Source organism: Lissotriton vulgaris, chromosome 11 (assembly GCF_964263255.1).
Source record: "Lissotriton vulgaris chromosome 11, aLisVul1.2, whole genome shotgun sequence".
NCBI lineage: Eukaryota > Metazoa > Chordata > Amphibia > Caudata > Salamandridae > Lissotriton > Lissotriton vulgaris.
Genome location: NC_141699.1, coordinates 63,229,361 through 63,249,066, shown reverse-complemented (window position 1 = coordinate 63,249,066; position 19,706 = coordinate 63,229,361). Strand labels below are relative to the sequence as shown.

General features: G+C 34.2%; 2 long non-coding RNA genes across 2 annotated transcripts; both read right to left on the bottom strand.

Annotated features, from left to right (window-relative positions):
* Positions 1-6,712: 6,712 nt before the first annotated feature.
* On the bottom strand, positions 6,713-10,792 carry LOC147678970 (uncharacterized). Its single transcript, XR_015300860.1, has 2 exons — positions 10,758-10,792; positions 6,713-7,379 (listed from the first exon to the last, which is right to left on the bottom strand). It is a non-coding gene; the product is annotated as an uncharacterized LOC147678970 (long non-coding RNA).
* A 4,571-nt stretch (positions 10,793-15,363) lies between these two features.
* On the bottom strand, positions 15,364-19,475 carry LOC147678969 (uncharacterized). Its single transcript, XR_015300859.1, has 2 exons — positions 19,408-19,475; positions 15,364-16,030 (listed from the first exon to the last, which is right to left on the bottom strand). It is a non-coding gene; the product is annotated as an uncharacterized LOC147678969 (long non-coding RNA).
* Positions 19,476-19,706: the final 231 nt, after the last annotated feature.

The window sequence follows — 19,706 nt, the reverse complement described above, 5'->3', positions numbered from 1 at the left end:
TAGAACCCTTGACATTTCATTCAGGTATCTGCATCTTTGAGACATTCTAGACAGCTCTTAAGATCTCTGCATAATTGTCATTTTGAAAAGCTGTTTACAATACATAGTGATTTGCAATATTATTAACACATTATCTGACAGATGGATCCAATAATCCACAAATATCTTGAGCTAGTGCAATCTATTTTTTTTTCTCAGTTATATTTTAAATGATCTAACATATTTCCAAAGGCATACACCTTTGCTGAATTTCTCCTGCTCACAATAAGAAAGTTTTCTTTCTTCAGAATACTGCTACTGTTTGAAAGACCTGAATTTGACACCGTTCCCACAGTCTTACAATAATCTTAAATATTGTGTTTTTGGAAGGAACACTTTTAAGATTATTGTAATTTACATGGGTATGGTGTTATACAATCCAAACAAGAAAATATAAACAAAGGTCTCCAGGTATATTTCAAATGCTTTATCTCAGCAATTATCCTATGTCCAAGTGCTCTAAAAATAGCGAAGGGATTGGAGGCATAGAGAAGAAACTAATCTGCAAAAGACAATACCATTTGGTTGATTGTTAAATCCAGGAGACAAACCAAGGGATATAGAGTCATTTGATCACAAATCATTCCCATTAAGGTACATAAGATGTAATTTCCTGTGCAAATTATGAAAAATGTAAATATATGCAATTTCATGAGAATAACTTATTTTGACTCTCATGACAGGTTTGCCAATACTGAGGATCTGTGCAGAAAAAGGAAAATCAGCCTAGATTAGCAATATGAGCTGACTGTAAAAAACCTCACGTCAGGAAAGTTTTCATTATTTACTTTTTGCAATTGAAAGGAATTATTCGAATTTCTTATAAAAAGATAAAACATGAAGGCATTACCATAAAACACTAATTCCACATGCTATGTAATATGCCTAGAGAAGAAATCCATAACTATACATTAGTCCACAACTAACTATTATGGAACACCGTAGCATTAAAATTACAGGATGCTGTATTGCCCCATCATTTCACTAGACAACACATACTGAGATGCAAAATCTGTTGTTGATATCTTAAGACTAGAGATGATCAAAGAACAATAAAGAAAGCAATACATTTGTATAAAATCCCTGCTTCCTAAGGAAGTAGTTGATATTATTCTGCAACTTACTTAGGACGTTCATCTGTGTTCCTCCACCGAAGATAAACACACAGTGCCACAAGACTGTGCACAAACCCAGCCAGTGCAGTTTAGCATTTGTAGCTGGATTAAAGATTGATGGCTGTATGCATCTCAATGTCCTTAAGATACAGAACTACAAACATAGTTTTTTGGCTTCCAATACTTTTAACCATTTTCATACCTACTCTGGTTCTTCTTAAGAACAGTGTTCTTTCTAGAGGATGGTGTCATATTTCCTAAGGGTTTACATGACATAAGGATGACATTAAATGATTTCTAGACTTAGGACAATCTCCACACAGTTAAATGTGATTTATTTTAGTTAAACTTAAGACTAGTAGTCCAATTTCTGAATTCAATGAGAAAAACATTGAATACCATATTTGTTAATTTAGTACCTTTTAATTAGAGTGAAATAGATCAGATATGAGGCTTTCAGCACCAGGTTGATTTTTTTAGATAACTGTAAAATTAGACTGATGGTACACAAAATATTCTAACTTTAAGAACCTGTTTTCAAAATCAATGCTAAGAGTATACTCTTTCACAATTCAACAAGAAAACCACATTTTCCCCAACATATTTAGGCTCAAAATACATTCTTAAAATCTGCTGTTTATTAATTTTAGTTTAAGGTATTAGTCATCTAAAGAGCTAGGTAACATGATTGAAAATGTGGATTCCTATTTGTAGGCTAACCTTTCTTTCTACCTAAAAGAATCATATAACGGTTACAGATTGCAAATAGAAAAACATATTGTAATTTTTGATAATGTGCAAATGTATATATATTGTACAAGAATATGAATTGCTACATTACTAAACAAGATCTTTTTACATTGGTACAATAAATATAGAAACATGTAGTGGAAAATGTGTTTAAGAACAAAGTAGCTCTTAGAAATAATGCACAGTGCTGGCTATGTTACTTACTTAGAACATTAAGCTGGGTTCCTCCACCAAAGATATACCCACAGTGCCACAGTGCTGTACACAAACCAGCAATTTAAAGGGCAGTAAAGACAGTACATTGAGTTTTAGATTTATTTTATCACCTGTTGATGAATTGTTACAGATACAGAGAAGCACTGTAAACATTATCTGCAGCAGCACCTGCAGCAAAACAAAGGATGGATGGCACCCCTTCACCTGGTGATGCAGAATAGCAGGCACAAATGGGAAATGTAAGAAGTATATGAAGCAGTTATGGCTAGATACAGGACTGCTAGTACTCCATTGCCACAATTGCCTAATGATACAGCGGTGCAGGTACATGTATGCATGAGAAGAATTGTTCTCAATAAATTTAAAAGTGTATGATAGGCAGATAAAACTCAATTTTCTGAAATTGTCTTCATCTCCTCACAAAAAAAATCAATGATACTATAGAACCCTTGACAATTCATTCAGGTATCTGCATCTTTGAGACATTCTAGACAGCTCTTAAGATCTCTGCATAATTGTCATTTTGAAAAGCTGTTTACAATACATAGTGATTTGCAATATTATTAACACATTATCTGACAGATGGATCCAATAATCCACAAATATCTTGAGCTAGTGCAATCTATTTTTTTTTCTCAGTTATATTTTAAATGATCTAACATATTTCCAAAGGCATACACCTTTGCTGAATTTCTCCTGCTCACAATAAGAAAGTTTTCTTTCTTCAGAATACTGCTACTGTTTGAAAGACCTGAATTTGACACCGTTCCCACAGTCTTACAATAATCTTAAATAATGTGTTTTTGGAAGGAACACTTTTAAGATTATTGTAATTTACATGGGTATGGTGTTATACAATCCAAACACAGTCAAACAGTACAAAGTGGTCCAACTGTAGGATGTTGATAGAAAATCCTGACAATGTGCAGAAAGAAAAGTCCATTATGAGAGAGGAACATTTTGAAAGGAAATCCCTTTTTAAACTATTATCTAGCTTTTTTTTCTGTCATCTCAAACAAAGCAACACAAAATATTAAGTACGTCTGGCAAAAGATAAAAAATTGGAAATTCATAGTAATTTAGTACTTGACTGTATTGTCCATTTATTTGCTTCAAAAGTAGACAGATGTACACATGTATGATACGTTGATGTCCATCAGTTAAAGCATTACAAATAGATTTAGGGACAAATAAAGCAACACTCCAGAAGGTTTTAAATAAATATCCTTGAAAAATAATGTAGAGGATTAATGATTCTACTTACAAAGGACGTTCATTTGGGTGCCTCCACCAAAGATCCACCACTGTGATGTACTGCTATACAAAAACTGTCCCCACATGATTTATGGGACATTTTCTTTCACCTTCTTTAGGTGAAGGATTGGAATATGCATGATCTGACGATATGCTGACTTTAACCCCTTCCATGCTGGTGACGAACCCCAGCCGTCATGCACTACGGTGCTCGTGTGCTGATGACGGCTGGGGTTCGTCATGGCCCGCCCCTGTTCGTTTGTTTACCGCACGGGGGCGGAATCGGGCCAGCAGGGAAGGGGTTAAGAAGGCAATGAGGTGTACATGAGCTCTCAATATTTTGACTTACCTTGCTGAACATCAACTATATGCTAGCAAGATCAAGAAATTAGAGCCCACAAATTACAGATTGTGTGTAGAATCTGAAATATTATTATTTACTCAGCTGTTCTTCTAGGACTGCATTTAATATGGGTTTGGCAGTAAGACAATGAATAGCCAATCAGCTCAATATACTGCCCTTTGGTTCGGCAGAAGTAATGATGAGCTTGAGGGTCTCTTTGTAACCCAGAATCCCAGAAGTCTGCTGAGTTTCATTATTCCTAATAGTCCATGTCTAGTAGTGGTGCTCTCATTGGGTTAGACACCTATGGGAGATTGTCAAATAATTTCAGTAGTAGGAATAGCATAATTAATTGTCTAGGATTATAAAGGAGTACAAATAATTTAATCTAGTAAATATTTCAAGGGTACTATAATCAAGTATTTCCAAAATACTATTTACATTGAGTGGAGATGTAAAATGCATCGTAAAGGACATCATTTCCATTCAAAGTGTGCAGTGTATATCTGGTGCCTGACAAGCTGCTACCATGATCAGCCCTTTCTCAAAGTCACTAGCAGGAAATCTTTGCCTCTGACTCTGCTGTATAACTTTTGTAGGAGTCCCTCGCTGCAGATATTTATATGTTTCACTAGAGCTCAACAAATTGACATTGTCATTTTTTATGGAATGAAAGATTTATGCATTTAGTATAAGTGTTTACAATACTGAAAGTTTTACTGTATCTTGCATTTAGTTCCTATCTATTCCCAAAGGCAACCGTTGTAAAAATAGGATAGCCTACATCCTGTTAATCACTTCTTTACTTTTCTTACCTAGATGCCATCCTAAACTCAGTGTGTCATCTCTGGTGCAGGTGGCCTGCAACTTTATAGTTGGTGTTGTTCGGAAACAATATTGGTGAATGTTTCCTAAATGTAACCAAAATCAAAATACTTCGATTTCTACTAAGTTTTAGGGCTTCTGTCATGTCACTGGGCCTATTAAAAGTTGTGTAGCTTTGAAATAATCTCACATTTGTGCTGAAAGTAGTCCCTTCAAAGCAAAATCCACTTTTGGAATTCACTAGTTGATTGCTTTATATGGGCTTCAAAGTGTTCTGTAAATTGGACGATTTACCACAAGTACCCAGTGCAAATGCATGCTAATATTTCACTACTGGCTTGGTAGTGCTGGAAAACTGATCGCAGTGAAAGGGAAATGAGAAGCACCCTTCACAATTGAATACCAATTGATTCCAAGAATAAGGGTTTAACAATTCACATGACGATTGTCTTTTGATGCTTATTTGTGTCAATCTCAGTTAATAAAATTAACATTGCATTACACTTGGTTCCTTACTTAGAATACAATCAACTCTCTGGGCATTGCCAAGTCTCATCTCCCTGGGGCTGACTGTGTTTTTCATTGCACCATGTATACAAAGAAACAGATTCATTCACCCACATCTACTTTACTTTCATGCAGCCACGGGTTCCCTTATCATACAACCTCTCAAACCAATTTCCTCATCTATAATTTTGCATTACTTCTATTGTCAGTTTCTCCTTCCTTCGGTTATCCTTTCTCTCTTACTTGCTTTTCAATTTGGCTAGGCTACTAACCCTTATTACTTACGCCCACCTCCTTGTCCCAAAGTCAATATTTCTCATATTGATTTTTTATTTCCCCCTCACATTTGTCTACATTTACTATTCTCTTCTTCCATATCTTACAATTCTCACTCTACTTTTCTCTTTTTCTTAGCTCTTCTCCTGAGCTCTCATCCTTCCAATATCTATTTATAACATTGTAGGTATTTCCTGCATTTTGTTTTTATAAGTGACCCCCACACTGTTCTAATGAAGTCTATTTACACTGTGACCTTATTTATATAATTGAACATGTTCATCATATGCCTTCTCATCAATCCATATCTTCTCTTTCCTCATAGTATTTGTTATATTTCTTTATGTTATATCAAATATATAGGGTGATGTAATCACCTCAATAGAACATCTTGATTTTAGAGAAGCAGTAGATGTAACTTGTGGCTGATAAGAATCAGTACATTGGTTAAAAGATAGATAAGATTGTAATGTTTTTCTGAATATTATATTGTGGCTGATAAGAATCAGTACATTGGTTAAAAGATAGATAAGATTGTAATGTTTTTCTGAATATTATATTGTGCAAGCTGCATCTGTCTGAATATGTAGACCTTTTCTGCTATTGACCCTAAGACAAAATGACAACAAATTTTTCCATTATAAGCCTCTGTTTTCATAGGAACCTTTGGTATGTTTTGATATGGATATCATGAAAAAATTGAAACCAGAAATTGTATTGTGTTTTATACATGTTTAGTGGCAACATTGGACAGAAACTGAGATGTTAAGTTTGATCAATAATATAAGGTATGGCTCTTTTGAAATGCATCAAGCGTTGCTAATCGTTTATAAGCAATGTCATGGATTTTAAATATAGTCTACCGCTTGCTTCTGACTTACTACAGTCTCATGTCAAAATCTTTATAACTATTCATTAATCAGTCTATTCATGCAAACAACCATACATACAAACAAAGAAACTTCTGTTCTGCAATAAGTCTAACAGCAAAAGATGCTTCGAGAGAGACAACTTTAAGCTTCAGACTGTCCCTAGAACGCTAAACCACTGATCCACCTATGAAAATTGATAATAAATCCAGTTTTGTTCATGACGGTCTGTTTAACTAAGTGTCATGCATTCTAAAACAAAAGGGAGTCATACCCATATCCAGATTGAATTTTATAGCTCTGCTGTGCTTTGTTAGACAGGTAAGGTCTTATTTTCAGGTCTGAAGAAGGAAGGCGTCAGAGGTAACTAAGGGCAACACTTTTTATTATGATTTTCTGAATTTCGCAAACATTTTCAAGGGAGAACCATTGACATATCTTTTCAGTATTAACTGACTGATATTAAGGCATATTCAAGAAATTAGCAACAAAATACAAAGAAATAGATTTTCAAAATATTGTGTGATGAAAAAAACAAATTTTATTGACAATACAAAAGACAATTAAGGAGCCACAGAATAGATCAGCAGTTTCCCATTGGTGGTACATTAAGGTTTAAATGATTGAATTACGTGATGAAAAGGAGACATTACAGGTTAAATGTTAAATAAGATTGAGGAACAAAAGTAACTGGAGAGACTATTTTGTAATCACTCACATTGATACCAGAATTTAATGTACTTCTTCTCATGGAAGCCGCAGTTTATTTACCGTAAAATGATGGGTGTTAAAATTATATATCACCGAACCGTAATAAGGAGATGATTTCAACGTTCCACAGGGAAAAAGCTGGCGTTGAATATTAAACACATTCTGATTTCTTGACAGATTTCTCAAAGGTCTTTCCCTGGTGGGTGACCTGACAGGTGACTGTCTTTTCTGCACTCCAGTCCATGGGGGGCAGAGACAGATAACTGCTGGCCATGAACAGGTTATTTTCACTCTGTTTGGTAGCTCTGCTTTTCTCTACTCCATTGGTAAATATTTGACCATCGACTTTCCATGTCACATCCAGAGAGGCCGGATAGAAGTCTTGGAGAAGACACACCACAGTGGCCTTGTTTTTCTCTACCTCCTCCAGAGAGGGTGGGAATATGCTCAGAGTAGGAGCCTGTGTCTCACCGGCTGCAAGAAAATTAGGAAAAGTATGAGAAAATAGGAATCATTTAAAAAAAATATTTTGTTATTTTTTGGTTAATCATCCTTTGTCAAATTCAATTGCCCGGGAAACATTGTTTGCAACTTCTATTAAATGGCTTTTAAACCAAACAATAAAGTGACATATTCAGACATATGTGATAAAGCATGGAAAACATATTTTTTTAAAAGAATTATCTGACGAGAAAACTTGACTTCAGCATTCGTTTTAGATTATTGCTTTACAATGTAGTCCCATTGAAATACAGGTTTATTTGTACTTTGAAAATAGTATAGGAACTTTAGTCTCCAGCACCAACACGTATTTCCCTAATTCCAGTTGCTTTTCTAAAACATATAATTTTGCTGCAATTTGTTGATGCAATCCTATTTAGAAATGCAAACAGTGTTTCCTTTTTTGGGAAATAAAAGGATACTGAAGTGCCAAATTACAATTAGAACAATCTCTTCCAGAGAACCTTAAATGCAATTGAAGAGCTACAACTTCTGGTCTACTAAGAAATATTAATAAAAGCTGCTTAAAAGATCCTATTTGACACAAGGTCATTGCACAAAAAGACTGGTATATGGTATATTGTCCAAGCACATAACCATAGAGCTTTAAAAAGTGTTTGAACTTTGGTATATGTGCTGTCAAAAGCTTACTTACACACTTTTATTTTTAAACGGATCTGCTGAAGGAAAACCTATTGCTCTTACAGATGAATACCATTAAGATTGGTACAGAAATAAATGACAGATTAAATAAGTTAATAGGAGCTAACTGACTTAACACCTGAGTAATCTGCTGAGGATAACCTTATCACATAACACAAATGAGGAAACATCTCACATTTTATTTGAATAACGTGCAATTTGTAACAGTATTGAAAACAATGAAAAAGGGTTTGTTCTGTATCATTACATGCTTGAATCTTGCTGTTATTGCAACAACGCCAATAAAATGATTTGCTAGTCAGTTTTTACATATTTCATCCGCCTTAGAAGATGAAAAGTGGAGTCAATGAATACTTTAAAACTTTTAGAGCTGAAAATTTGAAGTCAATTCAGTGATTTATTGCATCATCTTAAACAAATAATATATTATCTGTACTTTCTAATGTTATCAGATATCTATCACCTTTTAAAATATTTGATAGGTACAAACCACAGTCGCAATGAAAGCTCTTTCTTTTGGATTATACATTCTATTAATAGAAAGTACTTGGAAGGGTTCTAAATCAAATCCTAGTTGTTTGGATAGTTTATTTAATTTATTAAATAGCCCATTAAACAGCAGCTTATATATGAAATGTCACTAGTTAAACAGATTCTTCATTTGTTTGTATTTTAATGGGAAAATTCACTTCATAAACTGGACCAACTCAAGATAGATTCTGTAAAAGAACGAAAATGCATGGCATGAATAAAGTCTTAGTAGGTATTGAATGGAAGAAACAAATGAACAATTCTGAGAAGATATGAATTTTTTAAATGTGGTTGAATAGCCATAGCCACAAAAAAGTAGGTGCAATGGTCTTATTGACATTGCACTACGGTGCGAGGTAAATATGGGATTATAGACCATGTTACTTTATTTCATTACAAAAAAAGAGATGATCGAAAGAGAATACAACATATGTTCAGTAAAAATCCATTTACAGGAAATGGGCAGCATAAACAAGAAAATATAAACAAAGGTCTCCAGGTATATTTCAAATGCTTTATCTCAGCAATTATCCTATGTCCAAGTGCTCTAAAAATAGCGAAGGGATTGGAGGCATAGAGAAGAAACTAATCTGCAAAAGACAATACCATTTGGTTGATTGTTAAATCCAGGAGACAAACCAAGGGATATAGAGTCATTTGATCACAAATCATTCCCATTAAGGTACATAAGATGTAATTTCCTGTGCAAATTATGAAAAATGTAAATATATGCAATTTCATGAGAATAACTTATTTTGACTCTCATGACAGGTTTGCCAATACTGAGGATCTGTGCAGAAAAAGGAAAATCAGCCTAGATTAGCAATATGAGCTGACTGTAAAAAACCTCACCTCAGGAAAGTTTTCATTATTTACTTTTTGCAATTGAAAGGAATTATTCGAATTTCTTATAAAAAGATAAAACATGAAGGCATTACCATAAAACACTAATTCCACATGCTGTGTAATATTCCTAGAGAAGAAATCCATAACTATACATTAGTCCACAACTAACTATTATGGAACACCGTAGCATTAAAATTACAGGATGCTGTATTGCCCCATCATTTCACTAGACAACACATACTGAGATGCAAAATCTGTTGTTGATATCTTAAGACTAGAGATGATCAAAGAACAATAAAGAAAGCAACACATTTGTATAAAATCCCTGCTTCCTAAGGAAGTAGTTGATATTATTCTGCAACTTACTTAGGACGTTCATCTGTGTTCCTCCACCGAAGATAAACACACAGTGCCACAAGACTGTGCACAAACCCAGCCAGTGCAGTTTAGCATTTGTAGCTGGATTAAAGATTGATGGCTGTATGCATCTCAATGTCCTTAAGATACAGAACTACAAACATAGTTTTTTGGCTTCCAATACTTTTAACCATTTTCATACCTACTCTGGTTCTTCTTAAGAACAGTGTTCTTTCTAGAGGATGGTGTCATATTTCCTAAGGGTTTACATGACATAAGGATGACATTAAATGATTTCTAGACTTAGGACAATCTCCACACAGTTAAATGTGATTTATTTTAGTTAAACTTAAGACTAGTAGTCCAATTTCTGAATTCAATGAGAAAAACATTGAATACCATATTTGTTAATTTAGTACCTTTTAATTAGAGTGATATAGATCAGATATGAGGCTTTCAGCACCAGGTTGATTTTTTTAGATAACTGTAATATTAGACTGATGGTACACAAAATATTCTAACTTTAAGAACCTGTTTTCAAAATCAATACTAAGAGTATACTCTTTCACAATTCAACAAGAAAACCACATTTTCCCCAACATATTTAGGCTCAAAATACATTCTTAAAATCTGCTGTTTATTAATTTTAGTTTTAGGTATTAGTCATCTAAAGAGCTAGGTAACATGATTGAAAATGTGGATTCCTATTTGTAGGCTAACCTTTCTTTCTACCTAAAAGAATCATATAACGGTTACAGATTGCAAATAGAAAAACATATTGTAATTTTTGATAATGTGCAAATGTATATATATTGTACAAGAATATGAATTGCTACATTACTAAACAAGATCTTTTTACATTGGTACAATAAATATAGAAACATGTAGTGGAAAATGTGTTTAAGAACAAAGTAGCTCTTAGAAATAATGCACAGTGCTGGCTATGTTACTTACTTAGAACATTCAGCTGGGTTCCTCCACCAAAGATATACCCACAGTGCCACAGTGCTGTACACAAACCAGCAATTTAAAGGGCAGTAAAGACAGTACATTGAGTTTTAGATTTATTTTATCACCTGTTGATGAATTGTTACAGATACAGAGAAGCACTGTAAACATTATCTGCAGCAGCACCTGCAGCAAAACAAAGGATGGATGGCACCCCTTCACCTGGTGATGCAGAATAGCAGGCACAAATGGGAAATGTAAGAAGTATATGAAGCAGTTATGGCTAGATACAGGACTGCTAGTACTCCATTGCCACAATTGCCTAATGATACAGCGGTGCAGGTACATGTATGCATGAGAAGAATTGTTCTCAATAAATTTAAAAGTGTATGATAGGCAGATAAAACTCAATTTGCTGAAATTGTCTTCATCTCCTCACAAAAAAAAATCAATGATACTATAGAACCCTTGACATTTCATTCAGGTATCTGCATCTTTGAGACATTCTAGACAGCTCTTAAGATCTCTGCATAATTGTCATTTTGAAAAGCTGTTTACAATACATAGTGATTTGCAATATTATTAACACATTATCTGACAGATGGATCCAATAATCCACAAATATCTTGAGCTAGTGCAATCTATTTTTTTTTCTCAGTTATATTTTAAATGATCTAACATATTTCCAAAGGCATACACCTTTGCTGAATTTCTCCTGCCTACAATAAGAAAGTTTTCTTTCTTCAGAATACTGCTACTGTTTGAAAGACCTGAATTTGACACCGTTCCCACAGTCTTACAATAATCTTAAATAATGTGTTTTTGGAAGGAACACTTTTAAGATTATTGTAATTTACATGGGTATGGTGTTATACAATCCAAACACAGTCAAACAGTACAAAGTGGTCCAACTGTAGGATGTTGATAGAAAATCCTGACAATGTGCAGAAAGAAAAGTCCATTATGAGAGAGGAACATTTTGAAAGGAAATCCCTTTTTAAACTATTATCTAGCTTTTTTTTCAGTCATCTCAAACAAAGCAACACAAAATATTAAGTACGTCTGGCAAAAGATAAAAAAATTGGAAATTCATAGTAATTTAGTACTTGACTGTATTGTCCATTTATTTGCTTCAAAAGTAGACAGATGTACACATGTATGATACGTTGATGTCCATCAGTTAAAGCATTACAAATAGATTTAGGGACAAATAAAGCAACACTCCAGAAGGTTTTAAATAAATATCCTTGAAAAATAATGTAGAGGATTAATGATTCTACTTACAAAGGACGTTTATTTGGGTGCCTCCACCAAAGATCCACCACTGTGATGTACTGCTATACAAAAACTGTCCCCACATGATTTATGGGACATTTTCTTTCACCTTCTTTAGGTGAAGGATTGGAATATGCATGATCTGACGGTATGCTGACTTTAACCCCTTCCATGCTGGTGACGAACCCCAGCCGTCATGCACTACGGTGCTCGTGTGCTGATGACGGCTGGGGTTCGTCATGGCCCGCCCCTGTTCGTTTGTTTACCGCACGGGGGCGGAATCGGGCCAGCAGGGAAGGGGTTAAGAAGGCAATGAGGTGTACATGAGCTCTCAATATTTTGACTTACCTTGCTGAACATCAACTATATGTTAGCAAGATCAAGAAATTAGAGCCCACAAATTACAGATTGTGTGTAGAATCTGAAATATTATTATTTACTCAGCTGTTCTTCTAGGACTGCATTTAATATGGGTTTGGCAGTAAGACAATGAATAGCCAATCAGCTCAATATACTGCCCTTTGGTTCGGCAGAAGTAATGATGAGCTTGAGGGTCTCTTTGTAACCCAGAATCCCAGAAGTCTGCTGAGTTTCATTATTCCTAATAGTCCATGTCTAGTAGTGGTGCTCTCATTGGGTTAGACACCTATGGGAGATTGTCAAATAATTTCAGTAGTAGGAATAGCATAATTAATTGTCTAGGATTATAAAGGAGTACAAATAATTTAATCTAGTAAATATTTCAAGGGTACTATAATCAAGTATTTCCAAAATACTATTTACATTGAGTGGAGATGTAAAATGCATCGTAAAGGACATCATTTCCATTCAAAGTGTGCAGTGTATATCTGGTGCCTGACAAGCTGCTACCATGATCAGCCCTTTCTCAAAGTCACTAGCAGGAAATCTTTGCCTCTGACTCTGCTGTATAACTTTTGTAGGAGTCCCTCGCTGCAGATATTTATATGTTTCACTAGAGCTCAACAAATTGACATTGTCATTTTTTATGGAATGAAAGATTTATGCATTTAGTATAAGTGTTTACAATACTGAAAGTTTTAATGTATCTTGCATTTAGTTCCTATCTATTCCCAAAGGCAACCGTTGTAAAAATAGGATAGCCTACATCCTGTTAATCACTTCTTTACTTTTCTTACCTAGATGCCATCCTAAACTCAGTGTGTCATCTCTGGTTCAGGTGGCCTGCAACTTTATAGTTGGTGTTGTTCGGAAACAATATTGGTGAATGTTTCCTAAATGTAACCAAAATCAAAATACTTCGATTTCTACTAAGTTTTAGGGCTTCTGTCATGTCACTGGGCCTATTAAAAGTTGTGTAGCTTTGAAATAATCTCACATTTGTGCTGAAAGTAGTCCCTTCAAAGCAAAATCCACTTTTGGAATTCACTAGTTGATTGCTTTATATGGGCTTCAAAGTGTTCTGTAAATTGGACGATTTACCACAAGTACCCAGTGCAAATGCATGCTAATATTTCACTACTGGCTTGGTAGTGCTGGAAAACTGATCGCAGTGAAAGGGAAATGAGAAGCACCCTTCACAATTGAATACCAATTGATTCCAAGAATAAGGGTTTAACAATTCACATGACGATTGTCTTTTGATGCTTATTTGAGTCAATCTCAGTTAATAAAATTAACATTGCATTACACTTGGTTCCTTACTTAGAATACAATCAACTCTCTGGGCATTGCCAAGTCTCATCTCCCTGGGGCTGACTGTGTTTTTCATTGCACCATGTATACAAAGAAACAGATTCATTCACCCACATCTACTTTACTTTCATGCAGCCACGGGTTCCCTTATCATACAACCTCTCAAACCAATTTCTTCATCTATAATTTTGCATTACTTCTATTGTCAGTTTCTCCTTCCTTCGGTTATCCTTTCTCTCTTACTTGCTTTTCAATTTGGCTAGGCTACTAACCCTTATTACTTACGCCCACCTCCTTGTCCCAAAGTCAATATTTCTCATATTGATTTTTTATTTCCCCCTCACATTTGTCTACATTTACTATTCTCTTCTTCCATATCTTACAATTCTCACTCTACTTTTCTCTTTTTCTTAGCTCTTCTCCTGAGCTCTCATCCTTCCAATATCTATTTATAACATTGTAGGTATTTCCTGCATTTTGTTTTTATAAGTGACCCCCACACTGTTCTAATGAAGTCTATTTACACTGTGACCTTATTTATATAATTGAACATGTTCATCATATGCCTTCTCATCAATCCATATCTTCTCTTTCCTCATAGTATTTGTTATATTTCTTTATGTTATATCAAATATATAGGGTGATGTAATCACCTCAATAGAACATCTTGATTTTAGAGAAGCAGTAGATGTAACTTGTGGCTGATAAGAATCAGTACATTGGTTAAAAGATAGATAAGATTGTAATGTTTTTCTGAATATTATATTGTGGCTGATAAGAATCAGTACATTGGTTAAAAGATAGATAAGATTGTAATGTTTTTCTGAATATTATATTGTGCAAGCTGCATCTGTCTGAATATGTAGACCTTTTCTGCTATTGACCCTAAGACAAAATGACAACAAATTTTTCCATTATAAGCCTCTGTTTTCATAGGCACCTTTGGTATGTTTTGATATGGATATCATGAAAAAATTGAAACCAGAAATTGTATTGTGTTTTATACATGTTTAGTGGCAACATTGGACAGAAACTGAGATGTTAAGTTTGATCAATAATATAAGGTATGGCTCTTTTGAAATGCATCAAGCGTTGCTAATCGTTTATAAGCAATGTCATGGATTTTAAATATAGTCTACCGCTTGCTTCTGACTTACTACAGTCTCATGTCAAAATCTTTATAACTATTCATTAATCAGTCTATTCATGCAAACAACCATACATACAAACAAAGAAACTTCTGTTCTGCAATAAGTCTAACAGCAAAAGATGCTTCGAGAGAGACAACTTTAAGCTTCAGACTGTCCCTAGAACGCTAAACCACTGATCCACCTATGAAAATTGATAATAAATCCAGTTTTGTTCATGACGGTCTGTTTAACTAAGTGTCATGCATTCTAAAACAAAAGGGAGTCATACCCATATCCAGATTGAATTTTATAGCTCTGATGTGCTTTGTTAGACAGGTAAGGTCTTATTTTCAGGTCTGAAGAAGGAAGGCGTCAGAGGTAACTAAGGGCAACACTTTTTTTTATGATTTTCTGAATTTCGCAAACATTTTCAAGGGAGAACCATTGACATATCTTTTCAGTATTAACTGACTGATATTAAGGCATATTCAAGAAATTAGCAACAAAATACAAAGAAATAGATTTTCAAAATATTGTGTGATGAAAAAAACAAATTTTATTGACAATACAAAAGACAATTAAGGAGCCACAGAATAGATCAGCAGTTTCCCATTGGTGGTACATTAAGGTTTAAATGATTGAATTACGTGATGAAAAGGAGACATTACAGGTTAAATGTTAAATAAGATTGAGGAACAAAAGTAACTGGAGAGACTATTTTGTAATCACTCACATTGATACCAGAATTTAATGTACTTCTTCTCATGGAAGCCGCAGTTTATTTACCGTAAAATGATGGGTGTTAAAATTATATATCACCGAACCGTAATAAGGAGATGATTTCAACGTTCCACAGGGAAAAAGCTGGCGTTGAATATTAAACACATTCTGATTTCTTGACAGATTTCTCAAAGGTCTTTCCCTGGTGGGTGACCTGACAGGTGACTGTCTTTTCTGCACTCCAGTCCATGGGGGGCAGAGACAGATAACTGCTGGCCATGAACAGGTTATTTTCACTCTGTTTGGTAGCTCTGCTTTTCTCTACTCCATTGGTAAATATTTGACCATCGACTTTCCATGTCACATCCAGAGAGGCCGGATAGAAGTCTTGGAGAAGACACACCACAGTGGCCTTGTTTTTCTCTACCTCCTCCAGAGAGGGTGGGAATATGCTCAGAGTAGGAGCCTGTGTCTCACCGGCTGCAAGAAAATTAGGAAAAGTATGAGAAAATAGGAATCATTTAAAAAAAATATTTTGTTATTTTTTGGTTAATCATCCTTTGTCAAATTCAATTGCCCGGGAAACATTGTTTGCAACTTCTATTAAATGGCTTTTAAACCAAACAATAAAGTGACATATTCAGACATATGTGATAAAGCATGGAAAACATATTTTTTTAAAAGAATTATCTGACGAGAAAACTTGACTTCAGCATTCGTTTTAGATTATTGCTTTACAATGTAGTCCCATTGAAATACAGGTTTATTTGTACTTTGAAAATAGTATAGGAACTTTAGTCTCCAGCACCAACACGTATTTCCCTAATTCAAGTTGCTTTTCTAAAACATATAATTTTGCTGCAATTTGTTGATGCAATCCTATTTAGAAATGCAAACAGTGTTTCCTTTTTTGGGAAATAAAAGGATACTGAAGTGCCAAATTACAATTAGAACAATCTCTTCCAGAGAACCTTAAATGCAATTGAAGAGCTACAACTTCTGGTCTACTAAGAAATATTAATAAAAGCTGCTTAAAAGATCCTATTTGACACAAGGTCATTGCACAAAAAGACTGGTATATGGTATATTGTCCAAGCACATAACCATAGAGCTTTAAAAAGTGTTGAACTTTGGTATATGTGCTGTCAAAAGCTTACTTATACACTTTTATTTTTAAACGGATCTGCTGAAGGAAAACCTATTGCTCTCACAGATGAATACCATTAAGATTGGTACAGAAATAAATGACAGATTAAATAAGTTAATAGGAGCTAACTGACTTAACACCTGAGTAATCTGCTGAGGATAACCTTATCACATAACACAAATGAGGAAACATCTCACATTTTATTTAAATAACGTGCAATTTGTAACAGTATTGAAAACAATGAAAAAGGGTTTGTTCTGTATCATTACATGCTTGAATCTTGCTGTTATTGCAACAACGCCAATAAAATGATTTGCTAGTCAGTTTTTACATATTTCATCCGCCTTAGAAGATGAAAAGTGGAGTCAATGAATACTTTAAAACTTTTAGAGCTGAAAATTTGAAGTCAATTCAGTGATTTATTGCATCATCTTAAACAAATAATATATTATCTGTACTTTCTAATGTTATCAGATATTTATCACCTTTTAAAATATTTGATAGGTACAAACCACAGTCGCAATGAAAGCTCTTTCTTTTGGATTATACATTCTATTAATAGAAAGTACTTGGAAGGGTTCTAAATCAAATCCTAGTTGTTTGGATAGTTTATTTAATTTATTAAATAGCCCATTAAACAGCAGCTTATATATGAAATGTCACTAGTTAAACAGATTCTTCATTTGTTTGTATTTTTATGGGAAAATTCACTTCATAAACTGGACCAACTCAAGATAGATTCTGTCAAAGAACGAAAATGCATGGCATGAATAAAGTCTTAGTAGGTATTGAATGGAAGAAACAAATGAACAATTCTGAGAAGATATGAATTTTTTAAATGTGGTTGAATAGCCATAGCCACAAAAAAGTAGGTGCAATTGTCTTATTGACATTGCACTACGGTGCGAGGTAAATATGGGATTATAGACCATGTTACTTTATTTCATTACAAAAAAAGAGATGATTGAAAGAGAATACAACATATGTTCAGTAAAAATCCATTTACAGGAAATGGGCAGCATAAACAAGAAAATATAAACAAAGGTCTCCAGGTATATTTCAAATGCTTTATCTCAGCAATTATCCTATGTCCAAGTGCTCTAAAAATAGCGAAGGGATTGGAGGCATAGAGAAGAAACTAATCTGCAAAAGACAATACCATTTGGTTGATTGTTAAATCCAGGAGACAAACCAAGGGATATAGAGTCATTTGATCACAAATCATTCCCATTAAGGTACATAAGATGTAATTTCCTGTGCAAATTATGAAAAATGTAAATATATGCAATTTCATGAGAATAACTTATTTTGACTCTCATGACAGGTTTGCCAATACTGAGGATCTGTGCAGAAAAAGGAAAATCAGCCTAGATTAGCAATATGAGCTGACTGTAAAAAACCTCACGTCAGGAAAGTTTTCATTATTTACTTTTTGCAATTGAAAGGAATTATTCGAATTTCTCATAAAAAGATAAAACATGAAGGCATTACCATAAAACACTAATTCCACATGCTATGTAATATTCCTAGAGAAGAAATCCATAACTATACATTAGTCCACAACTAACTATTATGGAACACCGTAGCATTAAAATTACAGGATGCTGTATTGCCCCATCATTTCACTAGACAACACATACTGAGATGCAAAATCTGTTGTTGATATCTTAAGACTAGAGATGATCAAAGAACAATAAAGAAAGCAATACATTTGTATACAATCCCTGCTTCCTAAGGAAGTAGTTGATATTATTCTGCAACTTACTTAGGACGTTCATCTGTGTTCCTCCACCGAAGATAAACACACAGTGCCACAAGACTGTGCACAAACCCAGCCAGTGCAGTTTAGCATTTGTAGCTGGATTAAAGATTGATGGCTGTATGCATCTCAATGTCCTTAAGATACAGATCTACAAACATAGTTTTTTGGCTTCCAATACTTTTAACCATTTTCATACCTACTCTGGTTCTTCTTAAGAACAGTGTTCTTTCTAGAGGATGGTGTCATATTTCCTAAGGGTTTACATGACATAAGGATGACATTAAATGATTTCTAGACTTAGGACAATCTCCACACAGTTAAATGTGATTTATTTTAGTTAAACTTAAGACTAGTAGTCCAATTTCTGAATTCAATGAGAAAAACATTGAATACCATATTTGTTAATTTAGTACCTTTTAATTAGAGTGATATAGATCAGATATGAGGCTTTCAGCACCAGGTTGATTTTTTTAGATAACTGTAATATTAGACTGATGGTACACAAAATATTCTAACTTTAAGAACCTGTTTTCAAAATCAATGCTAAGAGTATACTCTTTCACAATTCAACAAGAAAACCACATTTTCCCCAACATATTTAGGCTCAAAATACATTCTTAAAATCTGATGTTTATTAATTTTAGTTTAAGGTATTAGTCATCTAAAGAGCTAGGTAACATGATTGAAAATGTGGATTCCTATTTGTAGGCTAACCTTTCTTTCTACCTAAAAGAATCATATAACGGTTACAGATTGCAAATAGAAAAACATATTGTAATTTTTGATAATGTGCAAATGTATATATATTGTACAAGAATATGAATTGCTACATTACTAAACAAGATCTTTTTACATTGGTACAATAAATATAGAAACATGTAGTGGAAAATGTGTTTAAGAACAAAGTAGCTCTTAGAAATAATGCACAGTGCTGGCTATGTTACTTACTTAGAACATTCAGCTGGGTTCCTCCACCAAAGATATACCCACAGTGCCACAGTGCTGTACACAAACCAGCAATTTAAAGGGCAGTAAAGACAGTACATTGAGTTTTAGATTTATTTTATCACCTGTTGATGAATTGTTACAGATACAGAGAAGCACTGTAAACATTATCTGCAGCAGCACCTGCAGCAAAACAAAGGATGGATGGCACCCCTTCACCTGGTGATGCAGAATAGCAGGCACAAATGGGAAATGTAAGAAGTATATGAAGCAGTTATGGCTAGATACAGGACTGCTAGTAC